Below are 22,504 nucleotides of genomic sequence, written 5' to 3'. Positions count from 1 at the left end.
TTGATAAAGCTGCTTGTGGCTAATGATGTTTTGATTTCAAGGACACTGGGCTGCCTCCCAGGGTCCACCCCATCTTCACCAGCCTCCCTGACATTTGAGAGGTTATAACTGATTCCTTTATCCTCCAATAAGTTCCCCCTTGGGAGAGACAATGCACTGCGCTTTATTTTTAAGTTATACAAGATGGATAGAATGGTTTTTTTTAATTTATAAGTTTATAATTTCCATTTCACTTGTAAATAAGGCAATTGTACCAACTTATTTGTATGACCTCTCAAGTGCCTGTAACATCATGATCTCTGCTTCCAGAAAGGAGTCAGCAGGGATATGAAAATATAGTATACATTTTTAGGACATGAAAACGGGAAGGGAAAAGAAGATTAGGGCAATGAATTTATGTGGATTGAAGGAGATTTCAGTAGTGGGACAGTAGTTAGGGTCCTGGGATAAGGGGTTTTCCCAAATGCCACCTGAATTACTTGCTAGCTTTTAAGCTTTGAGCGAACTGCTTAGTATCTGTGAGCATCAGGCTCTTCATCTAAAAAATGGGGTAGCCACCTGGCTACTCAGTCGGTTTAGCATCTGACTCTTGATTTTGGCTTAGGTCATGATTTCAGTTGGTGAGATTGAGCCCCGCATCAGGCTCTACGTGGATAGTGGGGAGCCTGCTTGGGATTCTCTTTCTCCCTCTCTCTCTCTCTCTGTCCCTCCCCCTCTTTCTCTCACTTTCTCTAAATAAATAAATAAACGTTTATTAAAAATGTGGTTAAAGGAAGAATCTATTTTAGGAAGAAGTTGGGATGATTAAACAATATAACATATGCAAAGGACTAAACACAGGGTGTGAAATATGATAAATGCACAGTAAGAGTCAGTCATTATTATCATTTTAGTTTTTTACTCAACAGTAGAGAGAATTCTCAGGATTAAAGAAAAATGTACAGAAGGATGAGGCCACACTAGTGGTTGTCTGCTTTTGCTAAGGTCTAGAAGACCTTAGTACTCTGCTATACATGAATAGTATCAGCCAATATTTAGTGAATACTTCATTTATACTGGATACTGTTTTACATGCCTTCTATGAATTTTCCCACTTAATCATCAAAGTGACTTCTGATAGGTGCTATTACTGCATAACCATTTCACAGATGAAGAGACCAAGACATGCAACATTTATATATCTTTTTCAGGATAACGGAACTGCAAACCTAACAAACGGTAAACCCAAGATTCAAACACTCAATACAGTCTGTCTATGTATCCCTTGCCCCTGTCAGTATATTGCCTTACTGTGAGTGCTGGCTGACACTCAAATGGCTGATAGAGGTGCTCATGGCCTATTCAAGTTATCCCACACAGTCCTGGATTTGTGCAGTGTGAACTCCAGAGTGGGGATGGAGGGCTGTGTCCAGTGAGAGGAGGTAACTTTTTCTAATCCACTGGCCTGGTGGAGCCAGGGTTCTCCAGTTCTCATAAGAACCCTGCCTGGACCAGGGAAGGTCCTGTGCCCTAGCGGCCCCTTTTCCACATATCCACCACACATTCAGCCAATAGAGCCAGGCTCAGCCCTCTCATCTACAGCCAGTGTTCTGTTCTCCAGGCGGAATGCCCAGGAAAAGACTAATCAGCTGAAAACGTTAGCCATGGGAACGGATGCCCTGGTGTCACTTGATCAAAGAAGGCAGAGCTATTAATGTACCGGAGCACTCTTGTGGCGGATATGAGTCACACCAAAGGGCCTGGCTGCTTCAGCATCATACAGAAACTGTACCAAAACTCAAGGGCCACTCTCAAGTGGAGGAGAGCTTGGCAGATAGCCAGGAAAAGGTGCAGAGGGTGCCAGACTCTTAATAAAAGAATGGCCTCACAGTCAGTCCTCTTGCTATAACTGTCTCTTCTGCTTTCTCTTTTTAAAGCAATTTTTCCTATTGTAAATAATCCCTTTAAATGAGAACCATTGTCTTTCTTTCCACACAAGAGGCCCATTCAGAGCCTTTAGTAGCAATGAAAAGGAAAAGCACGCACAATCAAAAAGATGAGGGGTGTGGTGTTGCTCCATCATGAGGAAAACAGAAGGTGGAGGAGGGGAGGAGCTGGATTGAGTAAGGAAAGGCCCAGTGTGTCAACCTGCCCAGCCATTTGGAAAATCTCTTGTGAAATCTTCCCATATTTAATGCTGGTTGCAGGGGAAGGGTGAGGGGGCATAAAAGGAAAAATAGATTTAGGGTGCAAGGCCTCAAGTTCCTAATATCTTTGGGAGTCAGACAAATAGGCAGAATTATGAGTGATGCAAACAGAAGACCAGACTGGGTTACTAAAAGAGCACATTTTCTATAGCCTTTAGCACAAAGATATTATGCCAATTAGCTTTACGTTTCCTGGGCAGCAGCAGAATGAGCTTCTCTGCCATTACCCAAGGAAGACATTTCATAAGACTGGCAATCAGCTGATCTTAAAAAAATATTTTTTAAAAGGCTAATGAGAGCGTTTGCCGGGCTTTTAAGGGTAGATTCTTGACAATTCTTACAGTTATCTTTTTTCAATCAGACATCAACCCCAGATTGGCCAATCACCAGATTTTTCTCTTTAACTCTTAAAACACAGCTGATACATTTGAAGGAGAGGAAAGAATGAGTTGAGAAGTCAGCAGGGCATGTTTGTTAAAACAGAAGACTCTGGAAACAGACTGCATGGATTAGGATTAGCTCTATCATTCATTAAGGTGAAACCTTGAGGAAGTTACTCAAACTCTGTGCCTCTGTTTCTCATATATAACTTGGCAATAATAATACAAAGTTACCACGAAAGATTGTTGTGAAGATTACAAGGGTTAATATAGGTGAAGTACTGAGAAGAGTAGCTGGCACATCATTAGGGCTCGATAAATTCTTGCTGTTATGATTAAAAAATCACTGTCAAACGGAGGGCCAGCATCTTCCAGACATTGTCACCTAAAATAATCCATGAGCAGATAAGACATGCAATGGTTCTAACCAGGAGTTTTCTCCCTCTTACTTACAGCCACCATGAATATTTAAGATTTTGTTCAGAACAAAATGCAAATCACACTTGTCTACTCTATGATCTTGAAGCATTTGAATGTAACTTGTCACCCAGGTTGGAAACAAAAGTGCAGGTCATCCAATTTTTATTCACTCTTTCTGTTGTTTAGCCAGTGTTACCAAAAGGAGACAGTGAATCAGGATGGTCACTGGAGGCTCAATTTTTGGAAATTTGGGTAACATCTGGTCAATGACTTCAAGAGAAAGCAAATGAGTCCTAATAAAAGGTCTGTGAATCATACACTACTATTCTCCTACTGTCACCCCAAAATCACCAGGCAAAGCTAGAAGACTATTCTTTATTGACATCCTTGAGATTATGAATTATGATTCAGTGAATTTTTCCCTTTGAAAGTCATCCTTTCTTATATTTTTAACATAATTTCCCTAGATATAAATGTTTACCAGGCCATGGTAAACCTCGTTTGTGACAAGTTTAAATACTACACGGATGTCACTTATTGAGGCTGCTTTCTGTGCAAGAAGATCTGTATATACCACTGTGGTCATATTCTCATTGCTCAAGCTCATGGAAGGTAGGGTTAAGGTGCTGTACTACTCACATATTTTTAGACTGCTCTTAGCAGATCAAATGTACCAAATGTGTTAAACCCATCTAAATTATTACACACATGAAATAAAAGCTAAAGAAGTCTTGATATAAGGAAACCTGTAAAATTGTTTTAAATGTGAATAGAAAAAACAGATGAATCCCAAAGCAACAAGTTTTAAATAGTTCAATATTGCTCATTCAAATCCATTTATTGGATAGCAAAGATGTTACTAAAAAAAAAATATTTAGTCCAATCCTTAGTAGTGGCTCTTAATGAGAAATGTTCAGTCCCTGAGTGTACTTTGGAAATTTGCAGAGGTAATTTTGGTTGTTCCAGTGATTGTATGTGCTATCAGAATTTAGCGGGTGGGAATCCAGGATTGTTAGGGTCCTGCATTGTGTGTTCTGTCTGATACAATGAAAAGTTGTCCTACATTCCTCAGGACATTTTTTGTATTCCATTGGACATCCATATGTACAAAGATCTGGTAATGTCTTTGGCATGTTATTTCTATACCAGTTAAGGTTATTTCCCTCTTCTTGTCATAATATGCTAGTAAATCTAGTCTATTATTATGTCATCCAATGCCAGTTTCTAGTTTAGTCTTTACATATACCTCTGTTCTTTCATTTTCCTGTGTAACTTGACTGGAATAGCTTCTGATCTCTTTACAGCATTAATCCAGAGGTAGTCATTTTACGTGGGGAAAAAATATCTAATTCATCATCACAACTTCTAGTATAATCATGTCCAAGATTTTTCAAACTGAAATACCTATTATTTATTATCTATTGCTTTCTTTCTATTGGTCCTTCTTAAAGAATATTTTATTAAATATTTAAATTATGGGGCACCTGGGTGGCTCAGTCAATTGAATGACTGACTTTGGCTTAGATCATGATCTCGTGGTTTGTGAGTTTAAGCCCCATGTTGGGCTCTGTGCTGACAGCTCGGAGCCAGTAGCCTGCATTGGACTGTGTCTCCATCTCTCTCTGCCCCTGTTTGTGCTCTGTCTCTGTCTTTGTCTCTCTCTCTCAAAAAGAAACATTAAAAAAATTATATATGAAATATTATTAAAAGAAGAATATACTTAGAACATTTATACATATATTATACAAATGTTTTATAAATTGTTTTTTGTGTTACATATGCATTTGAAAATATCTTATGTCTCATATATTATATATTTAACAAATATGTTTTACATATGTAAACCATATAGTATATGTTCCTATGTTTTATGTTATGGATATATATGCCATATAAGTATACATATTACATGTGCATAATATAAATATTATTTGCTATATATGTTATATGTTTATGTTTACCTACACATACAAACACGCTACATATATGTTTATATTTGTTCACCACGTACACATATCTTACAAAGCATAGGTATATACATGTCATATACATGCCATGCCTGTTATATACATTTACATGTTTGTGTTAGCATTAAAAATGTATGTGCATGCATGTAGGTGCTATACAGATATGTAACCCTGATTTTAAATACATACATGGTGTGTGCCTCATACAAGTACATGTTTATGGGCATAAATGCTTTGTACCTTCATGTTATAAATGTTTTCTATATTATAATCATCTTTTGTATATTATATAACATAAAAAGAAGCATATGTAGAACACATTAAATTTTTTTTAACATTTATTCATTTTTGAGAGACAGAGCATGAGCAGTAGAGGAGCAAAGAGAGAGGGAGACACAGAATCGAAAGCAGGCTCCAGGCCCTGAGCTGTCAGTAGAGAGCCTGATATGGGCTTGAACTCACAAACCGTGAGCTGAAGCTGAAGTCAGACACTTAACTAACTGAGCCACCCAGGTGCTCTAAGAATATATATATATATTGTGTGTGTGTGATAAGGAGATACCCCATGAAGATAAAGTAGCTGGAGCAGCATTGTTGTGATGTTTATTTAGTCTAATCTCTCCCTCAAACGGGCACTTATGAGTTTGCAACTTCTAGCAAATCCATTATATTTCCAGTCTATATTTCAAATAAGATTCAACAAGTCTAGAAATATTTGAGAAGAAAAAACAGCAATTGTATGAGTGAGATAATATAGTACTTACTGATTCATCAGCATTAATATGACCAAAGCTGTGTTGGAAACTAGAACATTCTAGCCAGTTTGCTTACATCCCATCTTTTCCCATTTGTAGGTCTGAGCCAGAGGCAAAAGACCCAGAAATATCCATGACTCTCATTTGCATTTTCATATTTGCACATAATTCAATTTCCTATATCCAGCTAAGACTAGCATTAGAAGTGCCCAAAGACACAGAGAAAGAGCAAGAGTTAGAGAAATGAGAGATATAAATTCATTGAAATATACTGGAGGTGGAACAGGCCCAGAAGCCTCATGGGAGTGCGAGCTCATACAGAGTCTGGCCCTCAATCTCCTCAGAAATTCTGTCAGTTGACAGACACCATGTGGATCTTCCACCTCCTTATCTTGGCACACAAGTCACTGCATTATCATATACAAGAAACTAATTCTTGTTCGTAAGGCTTGATGCTTTACGATGCTAAGTGTGACTCAGATATTAGACCATCTAGTGGACCAGTAATTCTTTTCCATAAGTTAGCCCTGAGGTTGGCAATAAATTGTCCTCTCAGGCTTCATCTGGTAACAGAAAATAGGGTTTCTTAGTATATCACCAAGGCTGAGGAAGTCTTTGATTGAGTCTAGTTGTAGCCTCCTCAAGTCTGTAACATACATTCGGACCTAGACTTATTCTTTTGCCTTGGCTTTTAGCTTTAACTAAGTAGAGATTTTGCTTCCCAAAGGCTTAGGGAGAGCTTGTGAGTTGTATTTTGCCCTCCAGCTGCCCTGGTTCTCAAAGGTATCCTTGCCTAAAGGTGACCATAGTAAGGACCCTGAGGAGAAAGATGTTAGTAAGAGCTGCTGAAGCTGGATGATTAATCATTAACATGGAATGATCAAACTTTTAGAGGACATCAAATCCTTAGAAGACCCACATTTACTCTTTCAGGAAATCAAATAGGTAATGAGGGGCCCACAGGGAAAGAATACAGCAAAAAGTATCAACAAGTACTTTGATATTTTACTGAAGCCCTGAGATCTTACCCTTATGAGCACATCATGACCATTTTAAAGTCCTAGCATTGACCTGTGTAGTCCCAACTGTCCATGACCCTGCATTAGTCTAAATGCTTTTCACAGATGACTTCACGCACTGGAAATGGCTGCCTGTAACTCAGCTGAGAAGGATTAGAAGCCTGAACCTATACTCAGACTGTGTAGTGGTGGTATATGCACATGTGTGCATGTGCATGCGTGTGTGTGCGCACAAGCATTTGTATATGTGTTGACAGGGTACATAGTGTATGATCTATTAGAAACATTCATATCCATGGGGACGAAAAGATCTGAGCTACAAAATTTCTATTAATTCAAAGCATCGGAATATCATTGCTCCTTCCCTTCCTTTTCCTTCACTCAGAAAGAGGATATAAATTTTTAAAAAAGGAAATACAATCCATCTTCTATCATATGTGTTACTCTCTGGATTCCAACTCTCAGTGAGCTAAAGCTCCCAGCTAACATGGCAATGTGTGCCTGTGGAAGACACTCTTGCTGCCGATGGTGAATGCGGCCAGGAGAGCCACAGGCAGGGGCGGGGGGTTGATGCCCCTTGTGGTGAGAGCATGAAACCAGGGGGGGCTTTCAAGTACATATTTCCTACTTATGTTCTAGGTTTTGTAGAAAGTGTCTGTTAAAGTGTTTCCTTATGCTTAAGAGAAAATAGAAGCAGAGACTGCGTCTTAGTTAACCTTCTATCCAAAAACTTCATGTAGTACCTGTCACTCAATAGGCACTCACTCAATAAACAGTCCTTGTGTGAATGAACACGTAAGTAGATGATTAAATGTCACTGAGCCTCCATTTCTTCATCAGTAAAAGGGGATAATAATACCTACCTGTGAGTTTATGTGAGCATTTTGTATTATAATATACCCAAAGTGCCAAACTCACAGAAGGTGCTAATACATATCAATGCTCATTCAGTGCCCCATCAGTGCAGGACCTGATGGAAACTAGGGAAATGGCTGCACCTGGCCAAAGAAATATGCACATTCCAGTGCAGTACTCATCAAGCACCACTATGGTCTGGAATGACTTTATTTTCCTAAGGACCTGCTTTTCCCCTCTGAACTAGGGACATATGTGATTTAAGTGAATATGGCCACTGATATTGGAATAAGTGCCCATAAAGATTTTTTTTTTTACTATTTGTATATAAATCTTTGGTTTTATCTCTGGATATCCTGAACTTCTCTAGTTGTGCCGAGATATACCAACATGATTTCCTGTTTTCCATTTGTCATTCCAAATCTGCTTTTCACTCCTATCCATCCTTACCTGCCCAAAGACTACATTGGTGGGCTCCCTTGCTGACTTCTGCTGGTTGGATCCAGCCAACAGAGGTGTGGAGGGACATAGATTGGAATAGCATTGGCAGAGATTAAGGGATAATGGGAGAATGCGAGGAGAGTGGCATTTGGGTATTTGTTTCCAAAATTCTCTTCTTGCTGATTCACCGCAGGTTGACTACCTGTATATACCAAAGCTACAATGTCTGTCATGCTTCTTCTATCCAGGTTCTGGTAACAGCTCACTCCACTTGCCCATTCACCTGAAGGTTAGTAATGGCTCCCTTGCTTTCAGCTGGGCATAAGGAGCTGCACTATCCCTATGGTATCTCTACACCTCTTCTCATCTTCATAAATAGTCTGCATTAAATTAACCTCCATTTACAGCCTGTGTGTGCCATCTCTTCCTGTTTCAACCCTAATGGTATAGTATCTGTGCCTCTGATCTCTCATTTTTAGACAATATTCTCTTTCTGAAATATTTTATTACTATAATGAATATGGTGGGCACAACAATGGCCCCCAGAGGTATCTAGCCCTACTCCACAGAATCTGTGAACATATTACCTTACGTGGCAAAAGGGGCTTTGCAGATGTGATTAAGGATATAGACACTGAGGTGAGGAGATATCAGGAATCATCTGGATTGGTACAATATAACCACCCTTAAAGAGCAGAGAATCTTTCCTGGCTGTGTTTAGAGGGAGGTGGAACTATGCAAGAAAGATCGTAGATATGCAACAATGCTGGCTTTGAAAATAGAGGAAGGAGGCCATGAGCCAAAGTATCTGGGTGGCCCCTAGAAACTGGAAAATTCGAGGGAATATACTCTCCCCTAATGCCTTTAGAAAGTAATGTAGCTGTTGATACCTAAGCCCAGTAATGTACTGTTGCCTTAAGCCCAGTAAACTATATTGAACCTGTGACTTACAGAAGTCACAGATAATAAAGATAATAAAGTTGTATAGTTTTAAGCTACTATCATGACAATTCTCATGATGGCAATTGGAGAATTGCTACCAAATTATTACCAAATTATTATTATTACCAATTATTACCAAAAAAAGGTAATGATAATCCTTTTTGGGATCCAGTCTAAAGATCTTCTACTTACTCAGGAATTGATGATCACACAGGTATCTGAAAAATACTAAGTGCCACTAATGAAGGGACCAAGAAAAAACCAATTGTGCAAAATTTGAGGGACAGTGGAAGCTCCCCTGCCAAAAAATATTTTCTCCAGTATGTATGAAATAGCACTATTATACAGTTAATTTTCAGAGAGGTAATACTCCCTATTCAAAGGCAAATGTCTCTGAGAAAGTCAGTGCATTAACACTTAGCAGTTATTAGCACCATAGAGAGAGGTCGATGAGTGTATAAATGTAAGCTATTACTTTTATTAATAAGATTCACTACAAGAGTAGTAAACATCTTTCTCAGAGAGGTAAATGCCCTGGAGTACTCCTGGAGAAATGTGATCTAGAACATGCATGATGGCATGGAATGAGGAGTCAGGGTATCTTAGAGAAAGTAGAGCATGGGCATGACAGGGGGAGACAAAGGATGGCAATAGAAGAGATTCCCAAGTTATGAGAATAGAAAACCTAGAAGCTGGGAAGGGGTGAAGGAGTAATTTAAAGAAGACTAGAACATAAAATGAGGGCACTGGGGTCAGAAATAAAATGCACTTCATTGAAAATTTGTCTGGGTCTGTCTCAGCAAGGGTAATATCTTCTATTTACTTTTCAGAGAGAAAGCGAGAGACAGAAACATGAGCAGAGTAAGGGCAGAGAGAGAAAGAGACACAGAATGTGAAGCAGGCTCCAGACCCTGAGCTGTCAGTACAGAGCCCAACGCAGAGCACGAACTCACAGGCCAGACCATGATATCATGACCTGAGCCAATATTGGATGCTTAACTGACAGAGCCACCCAGGAGACCCAAGGGTAGTATCTTCTTAACAGTCCATAAAATCTCTTCTGTTGCACCTACTTGTTCCTGTGCTGTGTTGTTTATTAGGTTTGATTTGACCTATTTATTCAACAACAAAAATGTACTGTTACATGCTCATCAATATCTTGTGTGGACATTTTAGAGATAAAATGATACAGAGTTCATGCTGTCCATATTTGCTCTAGCAGAGCAAAGAGTATGTGTGTCTGTGGTAAGGAGATAGAAATAAAAAGTGAGGAGGGTGTGGGGGTAGGAGCTGAGGTAGGTAGAAGATTCACCCCCATTCATACCCATGTGGGAGGGGGGAAATCCAAACAGTGGAGCTTTGCTTCCTGTCAACCCACTGTTTGCAGCTACATATGGGTTAAGAAGACAACATATTTAGAATATTTAGCCTTGAGAATAGGAAGGGGAATCTCCTTTAAAGAGCAGACTGATGACAAAATTTAAAGGCCGATGTTAATATCCTTCAAGATTTTCTTTTTTTCTTATTTTTTTAATATTTCTATTTTATTTTTGAGAGCAAGAGACAGAGCACGAACAAGGGAGGGCCAGAGAGAGAGGGAGATACAGAATTTGAAGCAGGCTCCAGGCTCTGAGCTGTCAGCACAGAGCCCAACGCGGCGCTCGAACTCACAGATTGCAAGATCATGACCTGATCCTAAGTCAGAGGCTTACCCGACTGTAACCACCCAGACACCACTATCATTCAAGGTTTTCAAACATGCTTTACAATAGAGAACTCTAGCCTCATACCACGTTTTCATTTCTAAGTTCCACTATCATTTTCTAAGTCCGCAAATAAGGATTCAGAACTGGCTTTTTGGCAACACTTGGTAAAGTTGCTTTTTTTTAATGTTTATTTTTCAGAGAGTACATGTGTGTGAGAGGGTCAGAGAAAGAGGGGAAAAGAGGATCTGAGGTGGGCTGTGTACTGACAGCAGTGAGTCCAATGTGGGGCTGGAACCCATGAACCATGAGATCATGACCTGAGTTGAAGTCAGATACTCAACCAACTGAGCCACCCAGGCATCCTGGTAGAGTTTTAATGGATGGATGAATTGATGAAAAGACTATAATCATGAATTCTAATTAATATTAGCAACTGGCTTAGATAAAAAACAAAAAGACAGTGACTCTTAAAAGTTCTCTTCATGTTTTCAACCATTTGTATATACTAACCTCTTGCTTTGATTTTTATAAAAAAACTCAGTGGGCTTGCACAGATATTGCCAAGTTCATGATAGACTCAGAAACCTGGGAAGAATTTTAAGAGATCACCTAGTTCCTTCTTCTTACAAAGCTGGAGGTAACAGACAATTATCTATATGTAAGAATGTAAATAAACATTATAACATAGAACACTGGCATTTTTCTCTTGATGTTAACATGGCTCAGATCTGGTAAAGGATCTGTGTACTTTTGAAAGCCAGCACATTTGAGAATAAAATTTCATCTAGTGAATCAGGGGGTAGGGTGAAAAAAAGAACAAGAGTTAAAGATAGGAAACCAAAATAGATAGAGTAGACAAAGTTATGACAAGCCCTCAAATACTTAATTTCTTTCCCTAATTTGCAGAACTTCAAATCTTCTAAATAGCATACATGAAAATGAATATCTCCTCATTGTGTTATTGGGGAACACACATTACTTTTCATTACAGTTCAGACGTTATTAATTACTCTGGTGCAATGTTATTATAAACTGTTGTTGATTATCTGACTTTTCTGGGCACGTGAGTGATGCCAGAATGTCAGTTTTATATTAAAAGGATGTCGTTTGTGAAAACTAAATACAGAAATAAAGTGTGTGTTTAATTAAGGCTTTAATCTTCCCTGGGTTCATTTTTTAGGAAGTGGGTGGGGGATGGAGCCCTGGATGCCTATGGGCTTGATAATATTTTCCTAAAACAGTTCATATTCCTATAAGTATTAGTAAACATCCATTTGCGTTAGTAATTAACTTTAATGGCTTGATATTATTTTACCTCTCCTGATTATATGTTCTAGTCCAGATACTTATAAATGGTGCCATCTATATATTTTGCTGAGTTAAAAAAAAAAAAAGCCATATGTAACTGCCCATTTAACAGACACCTTCGAGCTGAGAAAAGGAGGGAGGGAATTTTAAAAGTGAGAAGGAAAGGGTCACCTGGGTGGCTTAGTCAGTTAAGCGTCTGACTCTTGATTTTGGTAGGGTCAGGTCGTTATCTAACAATTCATGAGTTCGATCCCCACATCAGGCTCTAAGTTGACAGTGTGGAGCTTGCTTGGGATTCTCTCTCTCTCTTTCTCTCTCTCTCTCTCTCTGTCTGCCCCTCCTCTGCTTGCTCTTTATCCCTCTCAAAATAAATGAAAATAAAACTTAAAAAAAAAGTGAGGAAGAAAGTAAAATGAAACAATACAAAATCCCATCAGAGCTGGGGAGCTGGGAAAGAAGAGGAAAGCCAGAGAGCATTAGACCGAGCCAGCGTCCACAACAGCAGGCCCCAAGGGGTGCAGAAGGGCTCTCCAATCTCCCAGTGACCAATGGCCACAAGCAGAGTTGTTGAGTCAGGCTAAAGCTTGAAGCTGGGTTCTTCGTGGGGAGATGCTGAAAGTTAAAAGAAAATGTCAGAAAATTAAGCTTGCTAGTAAAGGGTATTTTCTTGCACACGTTTTTTCCACTTAGCAGGCCCCATTAGTAATGAAAATGTGCTCTGCATTTCCCCTTTGGCCTTACATGGTTCAATCCTATGAGGCTTCCTACTCTATATCTCTGCCATCCATCACCTGAACTAAATGCCACTCAATTAAAGAGTGGTGTGGCTCCTGAACCCTCAAAAGCAGGTCACTATTGCTAGTAGGGGATGTATTTTCCCTCCTCTTTGTAGAAGAAGAGGCAATAGAGTAGAAGGGGGAAAAATGGTGGGATGGGCCCTAGTGACTTTGAAGTACTGAATGTGGCTGGTTTCAGAAAAACAAGTTCCTCTATCTTTTGTGAGAATAATCAGCAGGTATTAAAAAAAAAAAGTAATCTCTTCCAAAATAGGTCAAATGTTGAAGTAGTATAAAAAATTCTATTTTATTCACTTTTTTGTTCCATCCATGGTCCTGGAATGCTTGCTGACATAGCCCCACTTAGGTTTCAGATTCCAGAGAGTGCCCTTGAGTTCTAATGATAACTGTAATGATATTTTGTGGGTTCCCCACTGCTTAAACAAAGACAGAATTTATAATGCGCCTCAGAGCATCAAAAATGGATGTTAGAAAACATTAATATTACTATTTTTATCACTATTTAGTGAACAGTGCTGGAAGATATTAATATTACCATGATCATTATTACAGTGAGATAACGAAGGAGCGGAACTCCATGTGGCAAAGAGATTGTTGAGGGGAAAGAAAATGGATGAGCCTATTTTTCTCTAAGTTCTTCAAATCAGGCTTAACTGGAAAAATAATCGCAGTGGCTAACAGAGTCAGGAGTCAGGGTAATTAAGTGGGTAAATGAGGCCCATGTCATTTGAATTTATGCATTTTCCTTCATCCCTTTGTTTGCTCTGCTTTTCTCTTCACTGGGTCTCTACCGAAATGTTGTTTATTCATGGAGGGCATGCCACAGTTTTTAATACTGGGGGGAAAATCTGAAACCCTTCATCCGACTGGCCAATGTGTAGACTGGAGAGAACACAAGGGGATCAAAGTGATATGAAGACAACAGGGGTTTCATTAAAATGTTCCGTACTCTGCCTCAGGACAGAGCAGTGAGAAAAGGGTGAAAAAAAATCATCTAGCCCAAACAAGTTTAACTTAAAAAAAAAAGCAACGAACCACCTGTGGTCTCCTTGGAAACAGGCAAGCACACCCTCCAGCCACCTTTTAATGAAACCCCAGAGCCCCTTTATTAATTTATTAAAGAATCTATTTTCTGAAGATTCATAAACCACATATAACTCATATTCCAACACATCTCTACTATGCTAATGGAATGCGCCTCTATGAATAATTAATTATTTAATTAGTAATAATTAGAGGTTGTTGTATAGGTCAAACCATTGGACTGACAGCATGCTATTGTCAAAATGTCACTTAAATTAACGGAACAGCATTGAAACACCGAGTGATTCATCATTTAGGGTGGTTACTTGCCTACCCACTCCCTTCTCCACAGAGGGGAAAATCGCATTTTAAGACGTGTAGAACATGTAAAAGGGAGCATTTAACATTGAGCCTTCTACAGAAAGTGTGTAGCCTTCAATACTTTGTTAGACGCACAGGACGGGGTGAGTTAAGTAACTGAATTTATGACATTCAGACACTACGACAACAGTACATAAGTTTACACCATCTACGTATAATTTCTAAGGCTCTTTATACCGCTGGGCTCATAAAGAGCCCATATTGATAAAGATCAATACGCTCAAAGGGAATAATTGTTCAAATCCTTAAGTACATTTGATGGGTAGCTCTGGTGAAATAAATCTTTTAAGATGATTTTTCTAGGGCAACTGGGTGGCTCAGTCCATTAACGCTCAGGTCACGATCTCATAGTTTGTGAGTTTGAGCCTTGCATAGGGCTGTCTGCTGGCAGTGCAGAGTCCACTTCAGATTCTGTCTCCCTCTCTCTCTGCCCTTCCCCCACACTTGCACATAGTGCATATGTGCTCTTTCTCTCTCAAAAATAAACATTAAAAAAAAGATGATTTATGATTGTGTCACTGCTCTATGCTGGGCCAGGCCTTCACACTGGCTTTTGCATGGCATTCAGGCTGTCCTCCTGCCCTGTTCAGAGAGATACTTGATCCTCACCAGACAGATTAAGGGAACTGAGAACGAATCTTCCTGAGCTGTGGAGCCAGGCTTTGCACTTACAGACAGTGACACTCTAGTCATGCCAACTAAGCTCTTGATGTCCCAATTTCCTCATTTGTCCCAGAACCCATGATAGGGGCTACTTTGTGAGGATTCAATGAGATGAGCTTAGCTAACCACCTGATTCATGATGAGCTATCAATAAATGAGAGCTACTGTTATTTCATATTTTAAATACCACTTTTCTACACACAGAAGAATGTCAGAAGTTGGACAGGGTAGACATTTATGTCCTCATTATTCCGATCAGGAAACTAAGCCAGGAATAATATCTTTGATTCTCTAAGCCAGAGGTCACAAACATTTTCTGTACGGTCACTTAGTGAATATTTTTGGCCTTGTGGCCCATGTGGTCTCTAGTGAAAAAGATGGCCACAGACAATATGTAAACAAATAGACATGACTGTGTTCCAATAACTTTATATACAAAAGCAGGTAGTATACTGGATTTGGCCTGTGAACTATAGTTTGCAAACCCCTGGTCTATGCCACATTTGTAGCAGGTGGCAGATAGGAAGCACTCAATGCATAGCAGTTGGACTAATGAAATAATGAATGAACAAACAATCCAGGACAAGACCCTAGGTCTTAATCTTAATGCAATACTCAGCCCAGATAGCACCCCATTAATTAAATTTATAGTAACTAAAACAGGGAAATTTACTTTTTGATTTTTATATGCAAAAAATCATAACTATGCTGATATAGACACTCTTTTTCATTTTTATTTATTTTCTCTCTTAGGGAGAGAGAGAGAGAGAGAGAGAGAGAGAGAGAATCCCAAGCAGGCTCCATGTCGTCAGAGTAGAGCCAACACAGGGCTTGATCTCATGAATCATGAGATCATGACCTGACCTGAAATCAAGTCAGACTCTTAACCGACTGAACCACCCAGGCACCCTGATGTAGATACTCTTTAAGGGAATCCTATAATGGAAATTTTAACAAAGGAAATAGACTGTTAAATATACGTATATAAATGTTTATAGACTTCTAAACAAATATGTACAGCCTCAGTACTGGCATCAGCTTAGAGCTGATTGATGACAGAAAATAGAAGACTCTGCCTTCTATCTTAAAAGAGCATAGTTAATTTCACTCATCCTTCCCTTGGTCTTCTTCCAAAGTTGTAGCAAAATATCCAGAATAAACTGGAGGGAAAGAGTGCAAAGCTGAGGTTGTGTCCCTTTCCTCTGATCCTAGCTGGAGCCCCAAACTCTCCTTCCTTCCTTTCCCTCCCCTTATCCTCTATGGTCCTGCCCTACTTCATAGTTTCTTCATAGCCCCAAGATGCATAGGCAGTGATGAGATTCTTACATAGAGAAAGTCTCTGATGATGGGAGCAAAGCCCTTATACTTGAATTTTTCAGTCAAAAGCATCCTGTCAAAGCATACAGAGCATACAGGGAATGACTCATAATATTTTATGGAATTTCATAAATACAAAGATGCAGCTGTTATATTAGCTGCTATAAGTGCGAGAATATTCTGGTTAAAGAAGTCAAAATGAACTGGACAATAGCATCTAAGAGTCAGAATGCACTATCAGAAGAGGACAACCAGTAATTTCACTGTATTTGCTGGAAATCTGAGCCAAGAAGTTGTAACAAAGGATATCAAATCATCCTTTGCCCCTATTGAAGGAAGGCCAGATGCCTGGGTTATTAGAGGTATACCAACTGGAGAAATCTATTGAGCGATCTACTACTGGCTATCATTTTGTATGTTTTACAAATAAATGGATGAAAAGATGCAATTGTATATACCCAGGATCAGTGAGGAAGGAATTGTCAGGTCAGTTAGTAGAGCCATACAAAAGCCACATGAGCCGTAAGTACATAAAAATACACCCAAAGCAGTCAAAAGTGGAACATCACAAAGCTAGTAGCTTAGAAAACCACACATTTATTACTTCACAGTTTTTGTGGTTCAGGAGTCCTGGCACAAATAAGCTGTGCCCTCTGCTTCATCATATAAGGCAGCCAAGTCTGGGTTCTCATCGGAGGCTCAGTTGGAGAAGAACCCATCCGTGCTCCCAGAGTTCCCTGACAGATTCCATTCCCTCGCCTGTGGGAGATATGACAGCTTGCTTCTTCAAAGTCAGCAATGGAGAGAGAGACACTCTCTAGCAAATCTGGCAGCAAGATGGTCTATGTAACGTATTATAACCCCATCACTTTTGCTCTTTTCTATTGGTTAGAAGTAAGTGACAAGTTCTGCTCACACTGAAGCAATGGGATTTACACAAGGATGCAAATACCAACCAAGAGTCAGGGAGGATGGAGTCTGGCTGTCATGACTATGTCATATTTCACAATACAAATATACTTTGAACATGAATGCCTTGGACATACCAGCTTTGTAACACCAGAAAAGTGTCTTAACCTCTCCAGAACTCATTTCTTCTTATAAAGTTATAGACAAAAACACTAAAATATAATAAATGTGAACATGCTTTGTAAACACTAATTTCAGTGAACAGTAATTGGTCAACCATGTCTCACCTTTTCTTTGCAATCTCCTCTATCCTATACACTCTACCTATATTTTCATTGTATCTAAATCTCTATGATAACTAGTTTCTGAATCCAATATCTAAGAAGACTTAAACTTGAAAACCATGGGAGAGTATCTGTAATCCATACCAAAGCATGAGTAATTGTAAGGGACAGGGTTTTCCCTTCGAGAATGATTTTGGGTAAGTGGGATCAGCCCCATGACTTTTTTCCTATGTGGTCAGTTTCAGGACCCACAATGTGGCAAAGACTGGTAACTAATTGCTACAGATCCATGTTTCTCTTGGCATGGGACCCTGGTGTTGCTGGGTAGGAGCTGCCTGACCTGGCATTATATTTTGAAGCCCTGCCTTATATCTGGGCAGAACTATGTAGCTGGTTGCTGACCAATGGAATGTGGGGGGAAATGATACACATCACTTCCAGGCTGGAACCAAGAAAACCCCAAAGAGATCCCACTCCCTCCTCCCCTCTTTTCCAATGGATGGTAACACGCATTCAGAGTGATTTTGGAAACCCAGGTTGAAAACAACAGTCTCTGCCATCTCCACACTGGCTGTGTAGACCACAGCTCTCTGCTCGCTGCTGATTAAGTTGGACAAGAAATAAATTTGCACTGTTAAGCCAGATTTTTGAACTTATCAGTCCTAACAACCAGCGTTGCCTTCACAAATACGTCTTCAAGAGGGATCAGTGGAATTTTAAAAAATATAAAAACTTCCTCTAACACAGTGCTTCTCAAACTTTAATTAGTCTAAAGGAGGGCCTGACTTGCTGCATTTCTAAACAGGCTCTGACCTGATGCTGAGATTGGAACACATGAGGAGTAATAAACCTCCAACAGAATGGTTCTCAAACTTCACTGGGTATCAGAATGCCCTGCAGGGCTTGTTAAGATATGGATTGCGCTGGGGTCAGGCCCAAGCATTTATATTTCTAACAAGTTCCCAGACAATGCTGATACTATTGGTCCAGGGACCACATGTGAGAACCATTGAGTTAAGCAATTCTGGTCCATACTCTTTCCTGGCTTCTATGAAATTCATTAGTCCTCAGGTCAGTGTGTCATTTATCACACAACAGGCATGTTGGATAAGAAGAAAAGAACATTTAGGGACGAATACCTTGAAGCAGTTGTAATCATCAAGAATAGTTTTTGGGTTTTTTAAAAAAAATATTTTTAATGTTTATTTCTGAGAGAGAGACAGAGACAGAGACAGAGACAGAGACAGCATGAGCAGGGGAGGGTCAGAGGGAGAGGGAGATACAGAGTCTGAAATAGGCTCCAGGCTCTGAGATGGCTGTCAGCACAGAGCCCAATGCGGGGCTTAAACTCACGAGCTGTGAGATCATGACCTGAGCCGAAATCAGATGCTTAACCGACTGAGCCACCCAGGCACCCCGTTTTTTTTAAAAATCTGTTTTGATTTGTTTTTTTAAAATACTGATACTCAAGTCCCAGTCCAGACTGATTTAATCTGAATCTTGGAAGGGAAGGCAAGTAGTGGGCATTAATTTTTTTTAAAGCACCTCATGTGATTCTATTAAGCAACTAGGGTTTAGAGCCACTGCTTTAAAGAAATGCCAAGTGTGAGCACTCTGAAAGGCAAGACTGTTTCTTAAACTGTTACCTATTGATACGAAGACTAGCCTTATCTAATTCTCTTTCTAACAAGTGGGAGAGAACTCAACCTCTGAAACATGGTTTTTATCAACAGTATTTGATTAAGTAACCTTCCTCCTGCCTTTGACAAGAGGTTAAGGGAGGCTGAATTAATAAAAAAAAAAAAAAAAAAAAGTCTTCAAAGAGGTTCTCTAATTAAAAAAAATCAGGTGAAGGTGAAAGCTAATAATACCAGGAAAGAAAGAGAGGAAGGAGGAGAGGAAGGATGGAGGGAGGGAAGGAAGGAAAGAAAGAAGGAAGGGAGGGAGGGAGGAAGAGAGAGAGGGAGGGATGGAGGCACATACAGAGAGCAACAGAGGGAAGGGAAGGACACAACTGTTTTTCCTAGGCAAATGGAAGTTATTTTGCTCCAAGTCAAGAATTAGTCCCTGATTCTGTCAGAAATCATTTAGCAGTTATGCACATTGGTGACTAGAGTTGGATCGCATAGTGTTTACTATTAACAAAACCAGGCCAAGAAAGATGCAGCAGTAGATCCCTTTGAAATTGACACCAAGGGGGATATGTTCCCCCAAAGACAATGACCCAGGGTGATTAAAATGCACTTACATTTCATTATCAGTTGTAGAAACCACTCACTTCCTGGCATACAATAACTATCCAAATTATTCAGTATTGTAGGAAGACATCATCTTATGAGAAGCCCATACATTTTTCTTCATGGAGAATTTGGATAATGTGATTGGTGTGATTGGTCTCATCATATATTTGGGGTCACTAGCTATGCACTCTTCTGGATGAAATGGGAGACAGTGATCCAAGTGTCATTTCAATGCCTCACCCTTGACCTCTACCCCTGACAAGACCTCATCTTCCCAGAAACATCCCATGTAGTCAGTACATGTGCCCAGTAACTAGTCATACTGTGGCTCTTCCCAATATAGCTTTATGAAATAAAAAGAAAGTGGAGAGAGCATTGTCACCAAGATCATGGGCATTGAGTTTATTCTCACCAGGGTTTCATTGCAATTATGTGACTTATCATCTGTGAGACCTTTAGGCATAATCCTTGACCAAATTTCTACCTCTTGCCATGCCTATAACCCCAGCAGCTAAACATTAGGTTGCAAATTGTTTGAATAAAAGTTACAAGAGATGACTCATACTTGTAAAATACCTGGAAACACCTAAAGGACTCTTCCCTGGATGAAGGTATTGGCAAATAACTCCCACAAATTATGTTTTAAATATATAACATAACATAACATAACATAATAATAGTATGAACAAAACTTGGGAGAAGCATAAAAAGAGGGGTTCTGGGAAGACAGCAGAGTAGGGATTCCCAGGGGCTGTCACACTGTGGCCCTCAGACCAGCAGCATCAGCATTACCTGAGAACTTGTTACAATGAAAATTCTTGGACCCTACCCTAGATTTACGAAAATCTGGAACTCCAGGATGTCCTCACAATCCATTTTAACAATCCATCTGTGGGATTCTGATGTGTCCTAAATATGAAAACTAGTGCCCTGAACCAATAAGAACAAGGGGCGATGGTGTGGCAGAGAGATGAATATACAGAGTGTCAAGTGTAATAACTGAGCCATTCAGGATATTAGTGCCCCTCGGTAGTAACATGCAACAAATAGGAAGGAAGCAAGACTGACCTGTGGATTTGAGGGGAAGAGGGCTGAAGAAAGTGTGGGGCAGTTAAGCATGAAAAAAAGTGAAGCCAAGTGGGAGTGAGCCAAATCAGGGACTGGGTATGGGCAAATACATGATCCAAACCAAACAGGCAAAATACCAAGAACCAAAGTTCCAGAGGTTACTGGCAACTAAGATTGGCATGGCATGGTCAAGAGACAAAATGGGATGTACAGTATTGTAAAGACTGCTTTGTCATCCGGAGTGTTACTGATCAAGGACCCAGAGCAGAGAATGTGACAGAGGGTCCCTTCCTCATAGAGGGACAACTCAAAGGGAAGTAAAGAGGTCAGAAGCCTGCACACTGAGACATCCACCAAATGAGCATTTATTGCACATCAAGACTTAAAAATTGACATTTCAAAATTAAAAGTCTTCCTGAAATTCAAGAAGGATAACCCTTAGGGGATAACTGAGCTCCCTGTGCCTTTGGTGTACAAACCCTCTCCTCTGAGAGACGGAGGCTAACCTAAGGTTGTCTCTATGCCCAGAGCCCTTTCTGTCCAGCAGCTTCACATCTCAGGCAAGACGACATCTGGTTCATTGCTTATCAGCTCCTGGCTCATCACTGCTTTTTGATCTCCCTCCTTCTGGGTTTAATTTACTTCTTACCTACTTTAGAATATCTCACTCAGCAACAGTCTGAGTGGGCACCACCCAGTCTTTGTCTAAATGGATTTCAAAGGGGTGCCTGGGTGGCTCAGTCAGTTAACCGTTGGACTCTTGGTTTTGGTTCAGGTCATGATCTCCCAGTTCATGAGATCGAGCCCCTTGTCCAGTTCTGTACTGACAGTGGGGAGCCTGCTTGGGATTCTCTCTGTGTCTCTCTCTGCTCCTCCCCCACCAGGGTGCCCTCTCTCTCTCTCTCAAACTAAATCCACAAACATTAAAAACATAAATGGATTGGTTAAGATGCATTTTTTTCACTCTGCTCTGTGAAGACATTCCTTTGATCTTCTTGCCTTCATTTGGTTGATGAGAAATCCTTTATACATAGAAATATTCCTTCCTAGGTCCTTCTTTATTTCATAATTGGCATTTTGCCATTATTCCAAGATAAGTCTTTGTATGGATGTATTTTTATTTATCCTCCTTGGTACTCATTGTGTTTCTTAAGGTTCACTTTGTCATCTGCTTTAGTAAATTTTCAGTCCTAACTGATTCAATTAAATATGACCTTATCACCACTACCTTTATTTCCTGTTTCTGATTCTTCTCATTTTATGCCTCAGCATCATTCCATTTTTCTTCTCTCCATGCTGCATTTTAAATTATTACCAAAGTGTGTCTTTCTGTTCATTAATGCTTTATCTAAGTTTAATCCAGATATTTAATCCACATCAAATTAAGTTTTATATGCTTTCAGTGACTGTATTTTTTGTTTCTATAAATTCCATTTAGATCTTTTTCAAATATGTCTCTTCTAGTTCATAATGGGTTCTTTTCCATATGGTTTCCATGCTATTTTAATTATTTAAAACATTCTTATTTAAAGTCTCTTTGTATTTTTCCACTATCTTGATACATTAGGATCCATCATTCCTTCATGTGGTTTATAAATTTTATTGTGAGCTCACCTTACCACAATTTATCCCTCCTGGGGAGCTGGAAATTGTGGCAATCTTGTTATGAGGAACTTGGCATTTGTTTCTTGCTGGCACTCTAGGAATTTCTCTGGTCCGGGATCCATTTTACATTAATTTATACCCCTGAGGAAAGTCCTATAGTGAAAATGCATGTAGTGGAAATTATAGTCACACCCACAGCTTGTGTAGACAAGCCTAGTTTTTAAATTTTTCTTAGAAG

This window comes from Crocuta crocuta, unplaced genomic scaffold (genome assembly GCF_008692635.1).
Source record: "Crocuta crocuta isolate KB4526 unplaced genomic scaffold, BGI_CrCroc_1.0 scaffold291, whole genome shotgun sequence".
Lineage (NCBI taxonomy): Eukaryota > Metazoa > Chordata > Mammalia > Carnivora > Hyaenidae > Crocuta > Crocuta crocuta.
This window is presented reverse-complemented; position numbering follows the sequence as displayed.